The 19,790-nt window shown below is 39.7% G+C and overlaps 1 protein-coding gene across 2 annotated transcripts in view; it reads left to right on the forward strand.

Moving 5' to 3' along the window:
• The window catches only part of CPNE4 (copine 4), a 664,107-nt gene that overhangs the window by 505,691 nt on the left and 138,626 nt on the right, over positions 1 to 19,790 (forward strand). The gene's annotated exons all lie outside the window — the stretch shown is intronic.

Genomic DNA, 19,790 nt, shown 5'->3' on the forward strand with positions numbered 1-19,790 from the left:
TCATTCTTCCTGGTTTGCTCCTGCAGGGTGAGAACTATGTTTCTTTCTGTGCGTATGCATGCATCCAGCCCAGTGCTTGGCACAGGGTACACACAGAAGCTGTTTCTAGAGGGAATGGATGGAGAACAGGGAGTGCTACAAGGTTGACAGCACCTGATTGGGCTAGAGGGGATACCCAGGTGTGCTGAGCTCCCTAGGTGACAAACCCAATATCATCACTCACCTGCAGCTTTTTTGAGAGGCAGGAGAGACTTCCTATATTGTTCTTTATTTGTATTCATTATTTTGTCACAAATGCCATTGTGGAATTCTCATAGTGCTGTTCCACTTTAGCTTTCCCTAATATAAAATGGTGCCATATGCCATATTGGAAGGCAGCACCTCCTTGCCACCACAAAATTAAAAAAAAAAAAATAGAAAGCGAACTTTTAAATTAAAAAAGTTTTAAGCCCTCTGTCCATTTATAGTCTCAGTCTTAGCAAAATTCTAACAATGAGATCTTGGTCCCAAATGAGACTTGATATCTTTAGCTCTCATTTATTCAGGGTCACAGTAACACCAAGTTGAAGTAAAACCAGCACTTTCTTTTGTTTTATTTTTCCTATTCCTCCTTTGTGGGGAAAAATTTTTAAACAAATAAGTATTTTTCAGAAATTGATTATTTATTTATTTATTATGAAAATTTTTAAACATCCATAAAGGTAGTCAGTTACCTGTTTACAATAACCAAGACATGGATGCAAACTTAATGTCCATCAACAGAGGAATGGATAAAAAAGATGTGTTACATATATACAATGGAATACTACTCAACCTAAAAAAAAAATGAAATAATGCCATCTGTAGCAAATGGAAATGCCTGGAGATTATCATGCTGAGTGAAGTAAGTGAGACAGAGAAAGAGAAATATTGTATGACACCTCTTTTATGCAGAATCTAATAAGAAATTATACAAATGAACTTATTTACAAAACAGAAAGGCTGATAGACTTAGAGAACGAATTTATGGTTGCCAGGTGGGAAGAATAGAGGGTAGGGATAGTTAGGGAGTTTGGAATGGACGTGTACATGGACATGTACACACTATTATATTTAAAATAGATAACCAACAATGACCTACTGTATAGCACCAGGAATTCTGATCAATGTTATGTGGCAGGCTGGATAGGAGGGAAGTTTGAGAGAGATTGGATACATCTATACGTATAGCTAAGTCCCTTTGCTGTCCACCTGAAACTATTACAACATTGTTACTCAACGATATTCCTCTCACCCTCAATCTTTCCCAGCATCAGGGTCTTTCCAATGAGTTGGCTCTTCACATCAGGTGGCCAAAGTATTGGAGCTTCAGCATCAATCTTTCCAATGAATATTCAGTGTTGATTTCCTTTAGGATTGACTGGTTTGATCTCCTTGCAGTCCAAGGGACTCTCAAGAGACTTCCCCAGCACCACAGTTTGAAGGCATCAATTCCTTAGTGCTCAGCCTTCTTTATGGTCCAACTCTCACATCCATACATGACTACTGGAAAAGCCATAGCTCTGACTATACAGAAATTTGGCAGCAAAGTGATGTCTCTGCTTTTTAATACACTGTCTAGGTATGTCATAGCTTTTCTTCCAAGGTGCAAGTATCTTTAATTTCATTGCTGCAGTCACCATCTGCAGTGATTTTAGAGTCCAAGATAATAAAGTCTGTCACTGTTTCCATTGTTTACCTATTTGCCATGAATTGGTGGGGCTGAATACCATGATCTTAGTTTTCTGAATGTTGAGTTTTAGCCAATTTTTTTCACTCTCTTCTTTCACTTTCATCAAGAGGTTCTTTATTTCCTCTTCGTTTTCTGTCATAAAGGTTGTGTCAACTGTGTATCTGAGGTTATTGATATTTCTCCTGGCAATGCTGATTCCAGCTTGTGACTCATTCAGCCCAGCATTTCACATGAAGTAATCTACAAAGAAGTTAAATAAGCCGGGTGAAAACAGCCTTGATATACTCCTTTCCCAATTTTGAGCCAATCTGTTGTTCCATGTCGAGTTCTAACTGTAGCTTCCTGTCCTGCATACAGGTTTCTCAGGAGACAGGTAAGGTGGTCGGGCATTCCCATCTCTTTAAGAATTTTCCAGTTTGTTGTAATCCACATAATCAAAGACATTTGCATAGTCAATAAAGCAGAAGTACATTTTTTTCTGGAATTCTCTTTCTTTATATATGACTGAACAGATGTTGGCAATTTGATCTTTGGTTCCTCTGCCTTTTCTAAACTCAGCTTGTACAACTGAAAGTTCTCAGTTCATGTACTGTTGAAGCCTGGCTTGAAGGATTTTGAGCATTACCTTGATAGAATGTTAAATGAGTGCAGTTGTGTAGTAGTTTGAACCTCCTTTGGCATTGCCCTTCTTTGGGACTGGAATGAAAACTGACCTTTTTCAGTCCTGTGGCCACTGCTGAGTTTTCCATTGAGGGCAGCACTCTAACAGCATCATTTTTTGGTATTTGAAATACCAAAGCTCAGTTGGAATTCCATCACCTCCACTATCTTTGTGCATAATAATGCTTCCTAAGACCACTTGACTTCACACTACAGGATGTCTGGCTCTAGGTGAGTGGCCAAACGATCGTGGTTATCTGGGTTGTTAAGAACTTTCTTGTACAGTTTGTCTGTGTATTCTTGCCACCTCTTCTTAATCTCTTCTGCTTCTGTTAGGTCCTTATCATTTCTGTCCTTTATTGTGCCCATCTCTGCATGAAATGTTCCCTTGGTATCTCCAATTTTCTTGAAGAGATCTATAGTCTTTCCCATCCTATTGTTTTCTCTCTTTCTTTGCACTGTTCACTTAAGAAGGCCTTATCTCTCCTTGCTATTCTCTGGAACTCTGCATTCAGTTGGGTATATCTTTCCTTTTTTTCTTGGCCTTTTGCTTGTCTTCTTTTGTCAGCTATTTGTAAGGCCTCCTCAGACAACCACTTTGCCTTTTTGCATTTCTTTTTCTTGGGGATGGTTTTGGTCACTGCCTCCTATACAAACCTCTGCCCATAGTTCTTCAGGCACTCTATCTATCAGAGCTAATCCCTTGAATCTATTTGTCACTTTTACTCTATAAGGCGTTTGGTTTAGGTCACACCAGAATGACTTAGTGGTTTTCCCTACTTTCTTCAAGTTATGTCTGAATTTTGCAATAAGGGGCTCATGATCTGAGCCACAGTCAACTCCAGGTCTTGTTTTTGCAAACTGTATAGAGCTTCTCCATCTTCGGCTGCAAAGAATATAATCAATCTGATTTGGTATTAACCATCTAGTGATGTTCCTGTGTAGAGTTGTCTCTTGTGTTGTTGGAAGAGGGTCTTTGCTATGACCAGTGCATTCTATTGGCAAAACTCTGTTAGTCTTTGACCCACTTCATTTTGTACTCCAAGGCCAAACTTGCCCATTATTCCATTATTCTCTTGACTTCCTACTTTTGCATTCCAGTTCCCCGTGATGAAAAAGACATCTTCTATTGGTGTTAGTTCTAGAAAGTCTTTCAGGTCATCATAGAACCATTCAGCTTTAGCTTCTTTGGCACTAGTGGTTGGGGCATAGACTTGTATTACTGTGATGTTGAATGTTTTGCTTGGAAATAAACCAAGATCATTCTGTTGCTTTTGAGATTGCACCAAATTAGTGCATTTTTGGACTCTTTTGTTGACTATGAGGGCTACTCCATTTCTTCCAAAGGATTCTCACCCACGGTAGTAGACATAATGGTCATCTGAATTAAATTCACCCATTCCTGTCCATTTTAATTCACTGATTCCTAAAATGTTGATGTTCACTCTTGTCATCTCCTGTTTGACCAAGTTCAGTTTACCTTGATTCATGGACCTAACATTCCAGGTTCCTATGCAATATTGTTCTTTACAGCTTTGAAATTTACTTTCACCACTAGACGCATCCTCAACTGGGGTATCATTTCTGCTTTGGCTCAGCTTCTGCATTCTTTCTGGAGTTATTTTTCTGCTCTTCCCCAGTAGCATATTGGTCACCTACCAACCTGAGGGGCTCATCTTGCAGTGTCATATCTTTTTGCATTTTCATACTATCCATGAGGTTCTCAAGGCACGAATGCTGAATTTGGGGTTTGTTCATTGAAATGTGAACAAGGTCCAAGCATTACATTTGACTGAAATATCTCCAGTCTCTTTCAGTCTCTCTCACTCTTTTTTATCCTTGCAACTTACTTACTGAAGAAACCAGCCTGTTTTTTTCTCTGTGTACCCTCTAAATAGCTAGCTGGGTTTGATCAGATTCAGGGGTTGTTTTGTAGCAAGAATGTTTTACAAAGGATGGTGCTCTTTTATGATCTTAACAGTCACTGAGGCATATTGCCTACATACATGATTTCATTAGAATTTCCAAAATGGTAGTTTTCTAATTCTGTTATTCCTCTTTATTATTTAGAGTTCTTTACAGAAAAACTGTCTGGTTAACAGTTTAAGAACTGTTTGGTTCCCTGGGGTGTGATTTGTATAAGAAAGACAGGAAAATGCTTTATTCTTTCTTTTTTAAAAACTATTTTCAGAATAACACATTTCTACTCTAGCATCCTTCATTGGTGACTAATGGGATCCCTCACATTATCAAGAATTCATGATTTTTTAATGTATTCTAGTGTTTCAATCTATTTCAGTTAATATTATTCCTTTGAAATCTTATATCGTTCCATGTTTCATGAGTTAAAACCCCTTCAAATTCTCTCTTGAGTTCTTTTGATGTAAGCTTAGTAGTTTGGATGGGATTGGGGTGGGAGGGAGGTTCAGGAGGGAGGGGACATATGTATACCTATGGCTGATTCATGTTGATATATGACAGAAACCAACACAACATTGAAAGCAATTATCCTCCAATTAAATATATTTTAAATAATAGTTTCCTTGCTTTCTGGTATCAATTTTTTAAATTCAAGAGTTTGAATTTTTTTTCTGTAAGATACGTATCTCCTTATGAATGCTCAATCATACTTTAAAGTCTAGAGAGAATTCCTCTCCATGGTTGAAGCTCTAACCCATGGAACTGTTGGGTTCCTTTGTTTAATTTTGCTTTCAGCTTTTAGAATTTAATTTTCAACAAAATTAGTTTTATAATTATATAAAATGCTTACATGATTCTAAAGTCAAAACTACAAAATATATTCAGAAAAGCTTAGCTCCTATTCTGTTTCTTCTAGTTTTTACTCTCTTCCCTTATAAGTAATTGCTGTGTAGCGTATTTTAATACCTGATAGAACTAGGTTTTCTCACTTCTGTATTCTTTGTCTTTTAAGGATTTTCTTGAATATTTTCTTGTTACTCTTTCCAGTCAGTTCTTTCATTGCATTTATAAGCAACTAGTTGTTCAGTCACCTAGTCATGTCCGACTCTTCATGACCCCAGGGACTGCAGCATGCCAGGCCTCTCTGTCCCTCACCATCTCCCAGAGATGTGTTATTCTGAAAATAGCCCAAGTTCATGTCCCATTTGAATCAGTGATGCCATCCAACCATCTCATCCTCTGTCACCATCTTCTCCTTCTGCCTTCAATCTTTCCCAGCAACAGGGTCTTTTCCAATGAGCCATCTCTTCATATCAGGTGGCCAAAGTGTTGGAACTTCAGCTTCAGCATCAGTCCTCTCAATGAGTATTCAGTGTTGATTTCCTTTAAGATTGACTGGTTTGATCTCCTTGCTGTCCAAGGGACTGTCAAGAGTCTTCTCCAGCACAACAGTTATTTGGCAGATATTTGGCAAAACTAATACAATATTGTAAAGTATTTTCAAAATCATAACGTTAGAAAGCATCAATTCTTTGGTGCTTTGCCTTCTTTGTGGTCCAGTTCTCACATCCATACAAGACTACTAGAAAGACCATAGCCTTGGCTATATGGACCTTTGTTGGAAAAGTGGCACACTGTCTAGCTTTGAATAGTATTCCTGCCAAGAAGCTATGGTATTCTAATTTAATAACTGTAGTCACAGTGATTTTAGAGCCCAAGAAGAGGAAATCTGTCACTGCTTCCACCTTTCCCCTTCTATTTGCCATGAAGTGATGGGACCAGATGCCATGATCTTATTTTTTTAATATTTAGTTTTAAGCCAACTTTTTCACCCTCATACTTTACCCTCATCAAGAAGTTATTTAGTTCCTCTTCATTTTCTGTCGTTAGAGTGGTATCATCTGCATATCGCTGAGGTTATTGTTATTTCTCTTGGCAATCTTGATTTCAACTTATAACTCATCCAGCCCAGCATTTTTCATCATGTGCTCTGTGTATAAGTTAAATAAACATAGTGACAATAAGCAGCTTTGTCATACTCTTTTCTCAATCCTGAACCAGTCAGTTGTTCCATACAGGGTTCTAACAATTGCTTCTTGACCTGCATACAGGGTTCTCAGAAGACAGGTAAGATGGTCTGTTATTCCCATCTCTTTAAGAGTTTTCCAGAGTTTGTTATTATCCACACAGTCAAAGGCTTTAGCATAGTCAATGAAACAAAGGTAGATGTTTTTCTGGATTTCCCTTGCTTTCTCTATGATCCAGCAAATGTTGGCAATTTGATCTCTGGTTTCTCTCTTTGAAACCCATCTTGGACATCTGGAAGTTTTGGTTCATGTAATGCTGAAGCCTAGCCTGCAGGATATTGAGTATAAGCTTACTAGCATGCCGTCATCCAGTGGTTTGAACATTCTTTAGTACAGTACTGCCCTTCTTGAGAATTGGAATGAGGATAGACCTTTTTCTGTGGCCACTGCTGGGTTTTCCAGATTTACTGATATAAGCAACTAGTACCAGAAGGCAAAAACTGATAGTATTTTTATTGAAATTGCAAAGGAAATCTTTTCTAATGCTGTGTTCCCAGCTCAGAACATGACTTTTCTTCCAGTTCATTCAAGTCTCCTTTTGTATTTGCAAGAGCACTTAGTGTCCCTCTTAGACGTTTAGAATATTTAAGTTTATGCCTAGTTTGTGTGTGTCTTTCTTTCTCTTCCATTACTCCTTCAGACTATTGTTTGTAAACATAAAAGCTGTTGAATTATTTTCTCAAATTACTATTTTACTGTTGTATTGTTGTTTATGGTAATTTTCTGTAATTTTTTGGAGTTTTAAAAATATATTTCATCTGGAAATAGTGATAGTTTTGCTCCTACTCACTTACCTAGTGATTCTTCTTATTTATTTGTGTGGACCAGTGCTCCCAACACAGTGTTAAATAATAGTAGAGAGTGGAGGGCATACCCATTAGCCTTATCTATCACTATAGTGGAAAAGCCTCTGGTATTTCCCTATTAATTCTGAGAGGTTAATTTTCTAAAGTAATTGTGAAGCTGTCAGAGACTTAGAACTTTCTCAACCATGTCTACTGAGCCTTAAATACCTGTGGTAGGATTCATAGAGGATTCTTTCTTGGTAACTCAAGAGACGATGCTGCAACCAGCTGAAATGTCTTCTGAAGTATGTAAAAGACTTTGCACTGCTTCCTGAGTAGATTTAGGGTCACACTTAATATTATCTATTTAATGAAATATTCTAGTAGTCATGTGTAGATGTGAGGGTTGGACCACAAAGAAAGCTGAGCGCCAAAGAATTGATACTTTTGAACTGTGGTGTTGGAGAAGACTCTTGAGAGTCCCTTGGACTGCAAGGAGATCCAACCAGTCCATCCTAAAGGAAATCAGTCCTGAATATTCATTGGGAAGACTGATGCTGAAACTGAAGCTCCAGTAGTTTGGCCACCTGATACAAAGAACTGACTCCTTGGAAAAGACCCTGATGCCAGGAAAGATCGAAGGCAGGAGAAGAAGGGGACAACAGAGGATGAGATGGTTGGATGGGATCACCAACTTGATGGACATGAGCAAGGTCCAGAAGTCAGTGATGGACAGGGAAGCCTGGAGTGAAGCCCTAAAACTGAACTGATGTATTTAATATCTAATGCTACCTATTTAATGAAATAGGTTTAATAATTGATATTGGTTATTTAATGAAATTCATATTTTATATTAGCTATCCAGTGAAATATATTTAATGTTAGCAATTGAATGAAATTATCCATGATTTCTATGGCATATTAGTTCTGTTCAGTTCAGTAATTCAGTCATCCCCAGCTTTTTGTGACCCCATGGACTGTAGCATGCCAGGGCTCCCTGTCCATTACCAACTCCCAGAGATTACTCAAACTCATGTCCATCGAGTTGGTGATGCCATCTAACCATCTCATCCTCTGTCATTCCCTTCTCCTCCCACCTTCAATCTTTCCCAGCATCAGGGTCTTTTCAAATAAGTCAGTTCTTCACATCAGTTGGCCAAAGTATTGGAGTTTCAGCTTCAGCATCAGTCCTTCCAATGAATATTCAGAACTGATTTCTTTTAGGATGGACTGGTTGGATCTCCTTGCAGTCCAAGGGACTCTCAAGAGTCTTCTCCAATTCCTTAAAAAAAAACTGCAAATAGAACTGCCATATACCCAGCAATCCCACTGCTGGGCATACACACCAAGGAAACCAGAATTGAAAGAGACACATGTACCCCAGTGTTCATCGCAGCACTGTTTATAATAGCCAGGACATGGAAACAACCTAGATGTCCATCAGCAGACAAATGGAAAAGAAAGCTGTGGTACATATACACAATGGAATATTACTCAGCCATTAAAAATAATACATTTTAATCAGTTCTAATGAGGTGAATGAAACTGGAGCCTATTATACAGAGTTAAGTAAGCCAGAAAGAAAAAACACCAATACAGTATACTAACACATATATATGGAATTTAGAAAGATGGTAGCGATAACCCTGTATGCGAGACAGCAAAAGAGACATAGATGTATAGAACAGTCTTTCAGACTCTGTGGGAAAGGGCAAGGGTGGGATGGTTTGGGAGAATGGCATTGAAACATGTATATTATCATATGTGAAACGGATCGCCAGTCCAGGTTTGATGCATGATACAGGGTGCTTAGGGCTGGTGCACTGGGATGACCCAGAGGGATGGGATGGGGAGGGAGGTGGGAGGAGGAGAGGGTTCAGGATGGGGAACACATGTACACCTGTGGCAGATTCATGTCAATGTATGACAAAACCAATACAATATTGTAAAGTAAATAGCCTCCAAAAAAATTTTTTTAAGTAAAAAAATAAATAAAAAATAAAACAAAGAAGAGTCTTCAACACCACAGTCCAAAAGCATCAAATCTTCAGCACTCAGCTTTCTTTATAGTCCAACTCTCACATCCATACATGACTACTGGAAAAACCATCAAAATCACTTCATTTACTTCTAACCAAACTTTGAGGTAGATTCCATGTGTTCATTTTACAGATGGAAAAACTGAGGCTCAAAACCCCATGCATTCAAATGCCAAATTTCATGCTTTTTGTTGAATTGTACTGCCTCTATTTTGTTCTATTTCATATAAAATAAGTCACCCTTATTTTATAATATCATTATATCCATATCCCATTACTCTTACCCAACCAAAATGTTTATCATCATTCAAATATTTAATAGAAAGACATGTCTCTATGTAACATAGTTCATAAAGTCTGAGAAGCTATCAACTATTGACTATACCACTAAAGGGAGAAAAAACACTCTCAGTGAAGCTATAACACAGTGCTTTCCTACCAATTTGTGGTTGTTAAGAAAATAAATATGTGTCTCTTTGATCCTGTGAAATATGATATGAATCATTTCCTTTGATTTTATCAACACATTATTAATATCTAGTATATATTTGTTAGGAGACACTGCTGGTATTTAGAACAGATTCTTCCAGAATAGAATCTTAAAGAGGAAGAGAGGGAAAGGGGACCATCAGCAAGTATTATTAACACCCTAATCGTACCTAACACTGGGGGAAAGACCATGCAGAACAACCCAAACACCATGTAAGCACCCAGAGGCCTTTCCTGTCCTGTTCTCTGGTGCTCAAACTGTACAGGTAACCTGTAGATTTTCCCCTAGAGAGTTTATCAGGCATCCTCTGAAGATAATTGATAGAAGCTAGTTGCTTTGAAGAGGAGTCTAGGGTGATGAGGACCAGTTGTTTCTATATAAACTTGCCACCCAGCCTTATTAAGCAGAGAGGCCCAGGTTATTAACTGAGGTCATGGTGGGGTGGGCACAAGTAAGACAGAACCAGGAGAAATAAGTAGCAGAAAAGAAAGAGAAGCAGGTCCTCCAAGTTAAAGCAAAGGTGAGAATCTCAGGAAAACATGAGGATTGACAGGAGGCCTGGACACACATCTAAAGCAACCATACAATGGCATCTTCACCCACTGCTCATCTTGCTCTTTCTTCATGCCCTCCCTCTTCTGCAACCATGCCTGGGTGATTTAAAACAGCGTGTTCACAAGCTCCCTCTTAACACCTCAAAGTCGGATTCCTGGTCAGTCAGCAGAGTGCTCTGTGGAATCAGAATCCCAGTAGTCCCAGAAGTTTCAGTGTAAAGGTTTTCCTAAGCAGTGCTGGTGCAGGCCATTTGCCAAGCTTACATGGATAAACACTGATTTTTTACAGAATCTCCAAACCTAGCTGGCTTCCTGGCACTTCTCTTAGGTAGCTCAGTGTTTTTCCTGCCACCTCACTGCAAAGCTGACGTTTGCTCCTCCTCTGTAGGCAATCCTAGCATTTGTCCTTGGCTTCTATCCAGCTGCTCCTGTCCTCTCTTCTCACATGTGACTAGGCCATCTTTTCCACAGAATCCATGTCTTTGCTTTGGACACTCTGAGCCAGACTGTCACATAGCTGCTCAATGGATTGGACTCCTGGAGTATGCTCCTGGAGTTTGCCCAGAACATTCCCTCCTTATTCCCAACCCCCATGTCACTCCTTACTCCTGAACCCTAAGTGTTGCTGAACCTTTGGATTTTGTTGCCATATTTTTTTACATCCTTAACAAACCCCAGTTCTTACTGCTTGGAAAGGAAGAAACCCCACCCCTGCTCCAACCCCAGGATCTCAATCCTTGGCAGGGGCCCCCAATTCAGCCCCATCAGATCAGATCAGATCAGTCGCTCAGTTGTGTCTGACTCTTTGTGACCCCATGAACTGCAGCACGCCAGGCCTCCCTGTCCATCACCAACTCCCAGAGTTCACTCAGACTCATGTCCATCGAGTCAGTGATGCCATCCAGCCATCTCATCCTCTGTCGTCCCCTTCTCCTCTTGCACCCAATCCCTCCCAGCATCAGAGTCTTTTCCAGTGAGTCAACTCTTCGCATGAGGTGGCCAAAGTACTGGAGTTTCAGCTTCAGCATCATTCCTTCCAAAGAAATCCCAGGGCTGATCTCCTTCAGAATGGACTGGTTGGATCTCCTTGCAGTCCAAGGGACTCTCAAAAGTCTTCTCCAACACCACAGTTCAAAAGCATCAATTCTTTGGTGCTCAGACTTCTTCACAGTCCAACTCTCACATCCATACATGACCACAGGAAAAACCATAGCCTTGACTAGACGAACCTTTATTGGCAAAGTAATGTCTCTGCTTTTGAATATGCTATCTAGTTTGGTTATAACTTTCCTTCCAAGGAGTAAGCGTCTTTTAATTTCATGGCTGCAGTCACCATCTGCAGTGATTTTGGAGCCCAGAAAGATAAAGTCTGACACTGTTTCCACTGTTTCCCCATCTATTTCCCATGAAGTGATGGGACCGGGTGCCATGATCTTCGTTTTCTGAATGTTGAGCTTTAAGCCAACTTTTTCACTCTCCACTTTTACCTTCATCAAGAGGCTTTTTAGTTCCTCTTCACTTTCTGCCATAAGGGTGGTGTCATCTGCATATCTGAGGTTATTGATAGTTCTCCTGGCAATCTTGATTCCAGCTTGTGTTTCTTCCAGTCCAGCGTTTCTCATGATGTACTCTGCATAGAAGTTAAATAAACAGGGTGACAATATACAGCCTTGACGTACTCCTTTCCCTATTTGGAACCAGTCTGTTGTTCCATGTCCAGTTCTAACTGTTGCTTCCTGACTTGCATACAAATTTCTCAAGAGGCAGATCAGGTGGTCTGGTATTCCCATCTCTTTCAGAATTTTCCACAGTTTATTGTGATCCACAGAGTCAAAGGCTTTGGCATAGTCAATAAAGCAGAAATAGATGTTTTTCTGGAACTCTCATGCTTTTTCCATGATCCAGTGGATGTTGGCAATTTGATCTCTGGTTCCTCTGCCTTTTCTAAAACCAGCTTGAACATCAGAAAGTTCACAATTCACGCATTGCTAAAGCCTGGCTTGGAGAATTTTAAGCATTACTTTACTAGCGTGTGAGATGAGTGCAATTGTGCAGTAGTTTGAGCATTCTTTGGCATTGCCTTTCTTTGGGATTGGAATGAAAACTGATCTTTTCCAGTCCTGTGGGCATGGCTGAGTTTTCCAAATTTGCTGGCATATTGAGTGCAGCACTTTCACAGCATCATCTTTCAGGATTTGGAATAGCTCAACTGGAATTCCATCACCTCCACTAGCTTTGTTCGTAGTGATGCTTTCTAAGATCCACTTGACTTCACATTCCAGGATGTCTGGCTCTAGGTCAGTGAATCACACCATCGTGATTATCTGGGTCATGAAGATCTTTTTTGTACAGTTCTTCTGTGTATTCTTGCCATCTCTTCTTAATATCTTCTGCTTCTGTTAGGTCCATACCATTTCTGTCCTTTATTGAGCCCATCTTTGCATTAAATGTTCCTTTGGTATCTCTGATTTTCTTGGAGATCTCTAGTCTTTCCCATTCTGTTGTTTTCCTCTATTTCTTTGCATTGATCGCTGAGGAAGGCTTTCTTATCTCTTCTTGCTATTCTTTGGAACTCTGCATTCAGATGTTTATATCTTTCCTTTTCTCCTTTGCTTTTTGCTTCTCTTCTTTTCACAGCTATTTGTAAGGCCTCCCCAGACAGCCATTTTGCTTTTTTGCCTTTCTTTTCCATGGGTATGGTCTTGATCCCTGTCTCCTATACAATGTCATGAACCTCATTCCATAGCTCATCAGGCACTCTGTCTATCAGATCTAGGCCCTTAAATCTATTTCTCACTTCCACTGTACAATCATAAGAGATTTGATTTAGGTCATACCTGAATGGTCTAGTGGTTTTCCCTACTTTCTTCAATTTCAGTCTGAATTTGGCAATAAGGAGTTCATGGTCTGAGCCACAGTCACATAGTTGCCCCAAACTCATAGAAGGGGCTTTAATCATTAGAAAACCTATGGCTTACACCAGCATTTCCTGATTCTTGGTAAAAAACAGAGCAAGTTGGAATTGAGAGGTTCATCACTATGTTCAGTGTTGCTGGAAACCCCTCTAGTAAAGAACCTGACATTCCCAGGCAGTTGGGAAGTGAGTTCACTTCCTTCTCTGCCTACGTAATAATAGAAAGGGAAAAACTGGGGGATGTCTCAGGGTCCCGTGAATCTTTCTCAACATCTGTTAGAATGTAAGTGCTTTCTTGATGGCCTTTGGACTCTAGAGCTGCTGGTTTTATGCCTGTCGATAGCCTGCTCAACCTAGATGCCCTGCAATTACCAGAGGACTACAGACTCACCAATGTGTCTCTGTATTGGATCAGCCCTGGCTCAAGAATTCTCAATGCTACTTTAAGTAAATGGCACCTGAGCCCAGCAGGCTGCCCCTACTGAGATCTGTAATCAATACAGTACTGCAGCAAGAAAAAGCAACAGCTAGCTTAAAGAATGTTCAATCATGCAGGAATAGAGGTTTCTGAATGGGAGAAAAACTACATATTCTCTTAATTTTAATAATATTTTTCCTTTTCATTAATATTATTTCCCTTTTTACAGATCAGTAATTAAAAACTCTTTGAGAAAATTGCTTAAGATTACTTAGCAAACTAAGTACAGCCTTAGTTTAAAACCAGGTCTCGCATGCTGTATCATTCTGGTTCTTCACTGTTAAAGGACAGTTAACATCCACCAGCTCCCAGGTGCTATGTTGGACACTGCTTAAATTATCTCATTTAACCCTATAATTATCTTAGGTTAAATAATGCTGCAGTAACAAAGAGCCTCCATGCAATATAAGCTTATGTCTTGCTCACATAGCAATTAGAACTAAAACTTGCTAATCAGTGTCTGCCTCTCCTCCGTGCAGTGATTCAGAACCCAGGTTGCTTCTATCTTGTGGCTCCTCCATACTCTGGGCCTCACTGTTCCTTGCACTGACAGGAAGACAGGTAGAAAATGGGGAGAGTGCACTCTGTAGAAGTTTTAGGTGAAAACAGCACTTGGCACTGCTGCCTATATTCCAATGACTAGAGCTCAGTCAAATGGCCACACTGAACTGCAGTAGAGGCTGAGAAATGTGGTCTAGTTGGATTTTGTGTGGTTTTTGATGGCTAGTGAGCTGGCTTTCCCACAGGGTGACACTCTTAATATCCCCGTTTTGCAGATGAGAAAACTGAGGCTTGGAAAAGGGAAATCATTTGACTCAATTCACAGAACTTGCAAGAGACATAACCAGAATCATATCTGTCTGACTCTGTCCAATAAAACTCTCTGTGATGGAATATTCTGTATCTGTGATGATCAAGAAAGTAGCCACTGCCCATATGTGGCCAGAGCAATCCCCTCCCACCCTCTCCTCTCTTTCTCTTCAAGAAGCCTTCCTATATCTACTCATCCCATCCTGCAACCCATTCCTTCTTCTTCAAAAAACATCATCCCAGAAGAAAATTTCCCCCTCTTCATGTGTCAAGTGCTCACTGTTCATGGGAGATATTCTCTGCCCAATCTTCAATGATTCCAAATAGAGAGGAATGGGTGTCCTGAAAATCATGTCAAAAGTAGGTACTTCAATGCAAGGATAATTTTTTCATCATGGGGAATCAAGTCTGATTTCCTCAATACCTAAGAAGAGAGAACACCTTGTCAAAATGCTGTTTTCCTCCCCTAGGAAGCTATACCATCTGGTCTTCCATAAAAAAGGAACCTTGCAAGTTAGTGCTTAATACATAATGAGTATACATTTTCAGTGGGGAAGATGAAAAAGTCTGGAGATGGATGGTGCTGCTGGGTACACAGCAGTATGAATGTACTTAGTGTCACAGAGCTGTGCACTTAAAATGGTTAAAAGTAGATTATGTTTTTTAGCTTTTTCTACAATGGGAAAAATGTGTGCAAAAAAAAAAGAATCTTCTTTAAAAAAAAAAAAAGAATCTTCTTCCTGCTGATGTGACTTTGAACTTGCTGCTTATGAAACACCTGCTTGGCATTACTGTACTAAAGAGCATTTGAGTGCTGCCCACACCTGGCAAACCACACCTAGGATGGCTCTTGCTCGCACAGTAACCTGGGATGAGGGTGTGGCAACTCCTCAGACCCCCAGACTCTTCCCTTTCCCTCTCAGAAACCCTTGTGAGGTATGGGGGAGGTCCTTCTTTGCAACATTATGAACAAAAAGTGTAGAAGAGTTGGCACAGTCTAGCCCAACTATTTTGTGGGGATAATTGTCAATGGTTATGCTCCAATTAACTCAAAAAAGATTTTTGAGGAAATCACCTTTGGAAAATACTTTGAAGTTCTGAACTAAGAAAACCAAATAAACACTAATCAGTGCCCTGGTGAGATCTTTCATGTAAAGTAAAGAGGGAGCCCTCTTGTCATCCAAGGTGGACATGTCCCACTAGACAGAACATCTATTTCAATAAATTGTAATTTATTGCTCTGATGAGATGCAATCGCCTCACATTATTTAACCCATCAATTCCTGCATCTTCACTGAAAATTAAGATAGCTAACTAACTCCTGGTAAGATGCTTAGGGAGAACTAGGAAGCTGGACCAAGTTGCTGAATGAAGGCAAGGAAGGAATGCACTAAGTATGGGGTTGCTCTGTACAGCCTTCAGGCACAATTCAACCCAATGGGGCTCCCTGCTCTGATGAATGATGCTTTGTGTGGGCGACATGGGCATTTCCCTTATGCTGGTTGCTCTTGTTTGCTTGTGTGTTTGTATTTATTTAGGTCACTGTTCATCGCTTATTGTACCACTTTGTTAGCGTTGAAGCTGAAAAAGTTAAGTTGCCTCAAGATCTCAATTTTCATGTTTGTACTTTCGAAAACATTTTTAAATGTAGCCTTGTCAATAGGAAAGTTTTCATAAACTGGGTTGACATCCCTAGAGGCCACTGTATTGAGTCTATTTCTGTAGGGCATTCAGCTACTCTCCAACATTTTAAACATTAAAGAGGAATGTAGGTTTAAATAAATAAGTATTGCAATTTGCAGCCATCCTGGGCATTTCTTGTGACAAGTCTTTTCAATAGAATTTCAAATAAAACATTAACAGAGCTCTCTTTTACAAGGAAGGATAACTTTTATAGAGAGTTATTGAGGCCTAGAGAAATGACCTTTTCACAGGTGCTGAGGGCCCACAGGCCTTCCTTCTCAGGAGCTGGAGGAGGTGTCAATATCTCTTCATGGCCACTGTGCTCATGAAATCCCAGCTGCTAAAAGGTGCTCAGGCTTCTAAAAAAGGGTTGGAGAAAGCTAAGATTTTGTCTGTGGGGAGTACATGAAACGATTGTCAGGGGAGGCAGACTGACTGACATCATAAGAAATAAAGTATTTGTCCCCTGGGAGCATGTGAGTTCCTTCCTTCCTGTGACCTTGCATTCATGGCAGAGGTTGCAGATGTCCATCCCAGTGAGGAAAATAAAGCTAGAATGATCATCACCCACCTCTACCCAACAAGTTAGAAACAAGTGAGATGCTTTTCATGTTGCCTAGAGTGGCTGCTCAACTAAACAGCTCCAGCCGGGCCCCTGTCCACCTGCTGTGGTCTGTCTCTAGCTTCTTTTATTAGACAGCCTCTCAGACTTGATGGGTCCTGGAAGAAGTGCCCCTGTTAGAATTAGATGCATACATCAGGAGACCAATATATGAATTTATAAAAAGTTTAATAATTCTACAAAACTATAATCTCCATGCTCCACACAAGGTACTCATTTCCTGATATCTAAACCTTTAAGAAGCAGAGTTGGCCATCAGAACATTGCTTGAAAAATCAAAGCCAGGGCATATGAGGAGTCTTGAGAGATACTACTGTGGTTAGCAGTGGACACAAAAGCCCCCTTGGAGAGTCTGAGTAATAGAATATTTGCCGATTAAAATGCAGACAATTTCAAGGCTACACATACTCATTAAGGCTGAACTCTGGCCCAGAGCCCTGGGCTGAGCTATGGAGAGACTTGTCAAAATATAATTTTCCAAAAGTTAAAAGCATGACTCATTTGACTATCAGTGATCACATATCAAAAATTTTTATCAACTCATTCATTGTTGAAGAAACCAATATGATGATACACTATTTTCTAAGAAGAATAGGGTTTACACAGTCTTTTTATTTAAACATGACTAGACTAAGATTTCTAAACATAAAATTGGTCAGTGTTCCTCACAGCAACAAATCATAAATTTCAAGGTTATCTTTGCTATTATATAGAAATCACTGCATCATATGTAAGTTTAACATATATAACTTTGCAGAGTCTGAGCTCTCAATTAATAAGTAATAAATAGCAAAATCTTGCAATGGTACATTCTTGTAGAAAAATCAATCATCCTTGGGACTGTTAAACAAAGCTTCAGTATACCTTTGAAAGGACTTGCAGCGTCACTCTTGATGTGTCTCCAGGTTATGGATAATTTTTATTAAATTCATTGGCCCCCTAGTTCACATTTCTGGAACTTGATATATGCTTGAAATTTCTGTCTGTCCTCCTTCACTCCCTCTCCATCTCTGAATGGCTGTAACATTCTTAACTTTCAGATGTCAGCTCAAAACCCAGCCACTCAGAAATGTCTGAGTGGTTCATACATACGTTTGTTCAAGTACTGTCTGTCTCACCACCCTATTCATCTCTCTGATGGCACTTATCATCATCTGTCATCCTCATGTTTACTTGTTTACATATTTATTGTCTGTCTCCTATCCTGAAATGCATGTACCAAAGTCCAAGGGAAAGGAATTGGCCTAATTCACCTTTATATCCTTAACTCCTAAAGCAGTTCTGAGCATTATAGTTGATGCTTGATAAATATTTGCCTAAAGGATGGATGCAGGCATGCATGGATTAATGCATGAATAGATGGTGTATATGCATGCCCACAGTTACACTAGCAAGATCTTTTTAGAAGCGTTCTGCAAGTTTTTGCTCTTCGGTCTACCCTTTTAAGGGTTCCAAGAAAAACACTCCTCTCATCCACTTAATTATTCTTACCCTCACATATATTGACACTATGAACTTCTTATTGCCATCCATCACTTTGACCTGGAACACTTTCTTTTATAAGGCAAGTCTAAATGCATTACAGAAGCATTCCCTCCTCATTGTCAGTGTCTTGGAGAACACCCCACTACAGCCCGTTTACCATCATGTCCCTCTCCTGATAGTTTCTCCCTTAAATTTAAGCACATCTTTCCTTCTACCAGGCATGTAGGATTGCGAGAAAGAAAGGAAGAGGGCAGTCTGAATGAGGGAGAAACCAACAGGAAAAAACACTCCTTCAGGACGAAGAGCTAGAATGAAAGACACAAAGAGGATAAACTAGATCTTGACCTCAGCTGGCTCTCACGGCATATCTCTTGGAGGCCAGTGGGGCCAAAATTCCTCTCAGAAAAGAAAGGGAAGGAAAGTAGCCTTGTGAATTTTCCAAATGCCAAGTCTCAGACAATCTTTCAAATAGCAGGGACCAAATCTAGGACTGGGAATGAAAAATTCCAGTTCATCTGTAAGCTGTAAGATTTTCAATGGAAAAAGTCAGAAGACAGAGGTAGGGTGAATGAAATAAGCAGGATTCAATTAAGCCCCCCAGAGTAGGTGAGAAAAGAAAGGACCATCTTCTATATTCTGACCCTCAGAACTTTTTCTATAATTTCATTTTCTTTTTTTTTTTAACTTGTATTTCCCTTGGCAATTAAACATCTATCCAAATTTTATTGCTGTTGACCACCCAGCATGCCTGGTTGCACTGTCATTTAAAATATGTTATGACAGCTATCCCACGAAAGAGTAAAATCTCTAAATGGACTTGTCAGGAAGCATTACCTCCAGCTCATCTCCCCTGCAGACCAGCTGGTCCTCTTCATAATGCTCTCTTACAATTCACTAACCCCTGCTGCTCCCTATAATGAAACCAACTCTTGGAGGCCAAACTACAACAGACCTTTTTACAGGTCAACATATGATCTGCAGTCCACAGGGTGGCAAAGAGTCGGACACAACTGAGCGACTGCACTGATATGATATGATCTAGAACAGTGTTGTCAAACTTGGGCATGCATCAGAATCTCTTGGAGGGCTTGTTAAAACACACATATCTGGGTTCTAATCCCAGAGTTTCTGACTCAGTCCATTCAGGGTAGAGCCAGAGAATTTCCATTTCTCACATTTACCATGGGATGCTGATGCTGCTGGTCCAGAGTTCACATTCAGAGAATCACTGACATTGAAGCAGCAGTTCAGAGACAACCTCAATAATGTTTCCTTCAATTCGTCATCTCCACCTTAAAATTTCTCAATATATGCATCCATTGTTTCCTTCTTGCCAAAACTAGCTTATTCATTCATTCACTCTAGTTCCTCATAATACTCAAAGACCCTTTCATGGCTAGTCATCGATACAAGTATTTTTTTAATTTATTTAAAGTAAAGCTGATTTACAATGTTGTGTTAATTTCTTCTGTGGAGCAAAGTGATTCAGTTACACATATACATATATTCTTTTTCGTATTCTTTATCATTATGGTTTATCACGGGATGTTGA

The sequence above is a fragment of the Bos javanicus genome, chromosome 1, assembly GCF_032452875.1.
Source record: "Bos javanicus breed banteng chromosome 1, ARS-OSU_banteng_1.0, whole genome shotgun sequence".
NCBI lineage: Eukaryota > Metazoa > Chordata > Mammalia > Artiodactyla > Bovidae > Bos > Bos javanicus.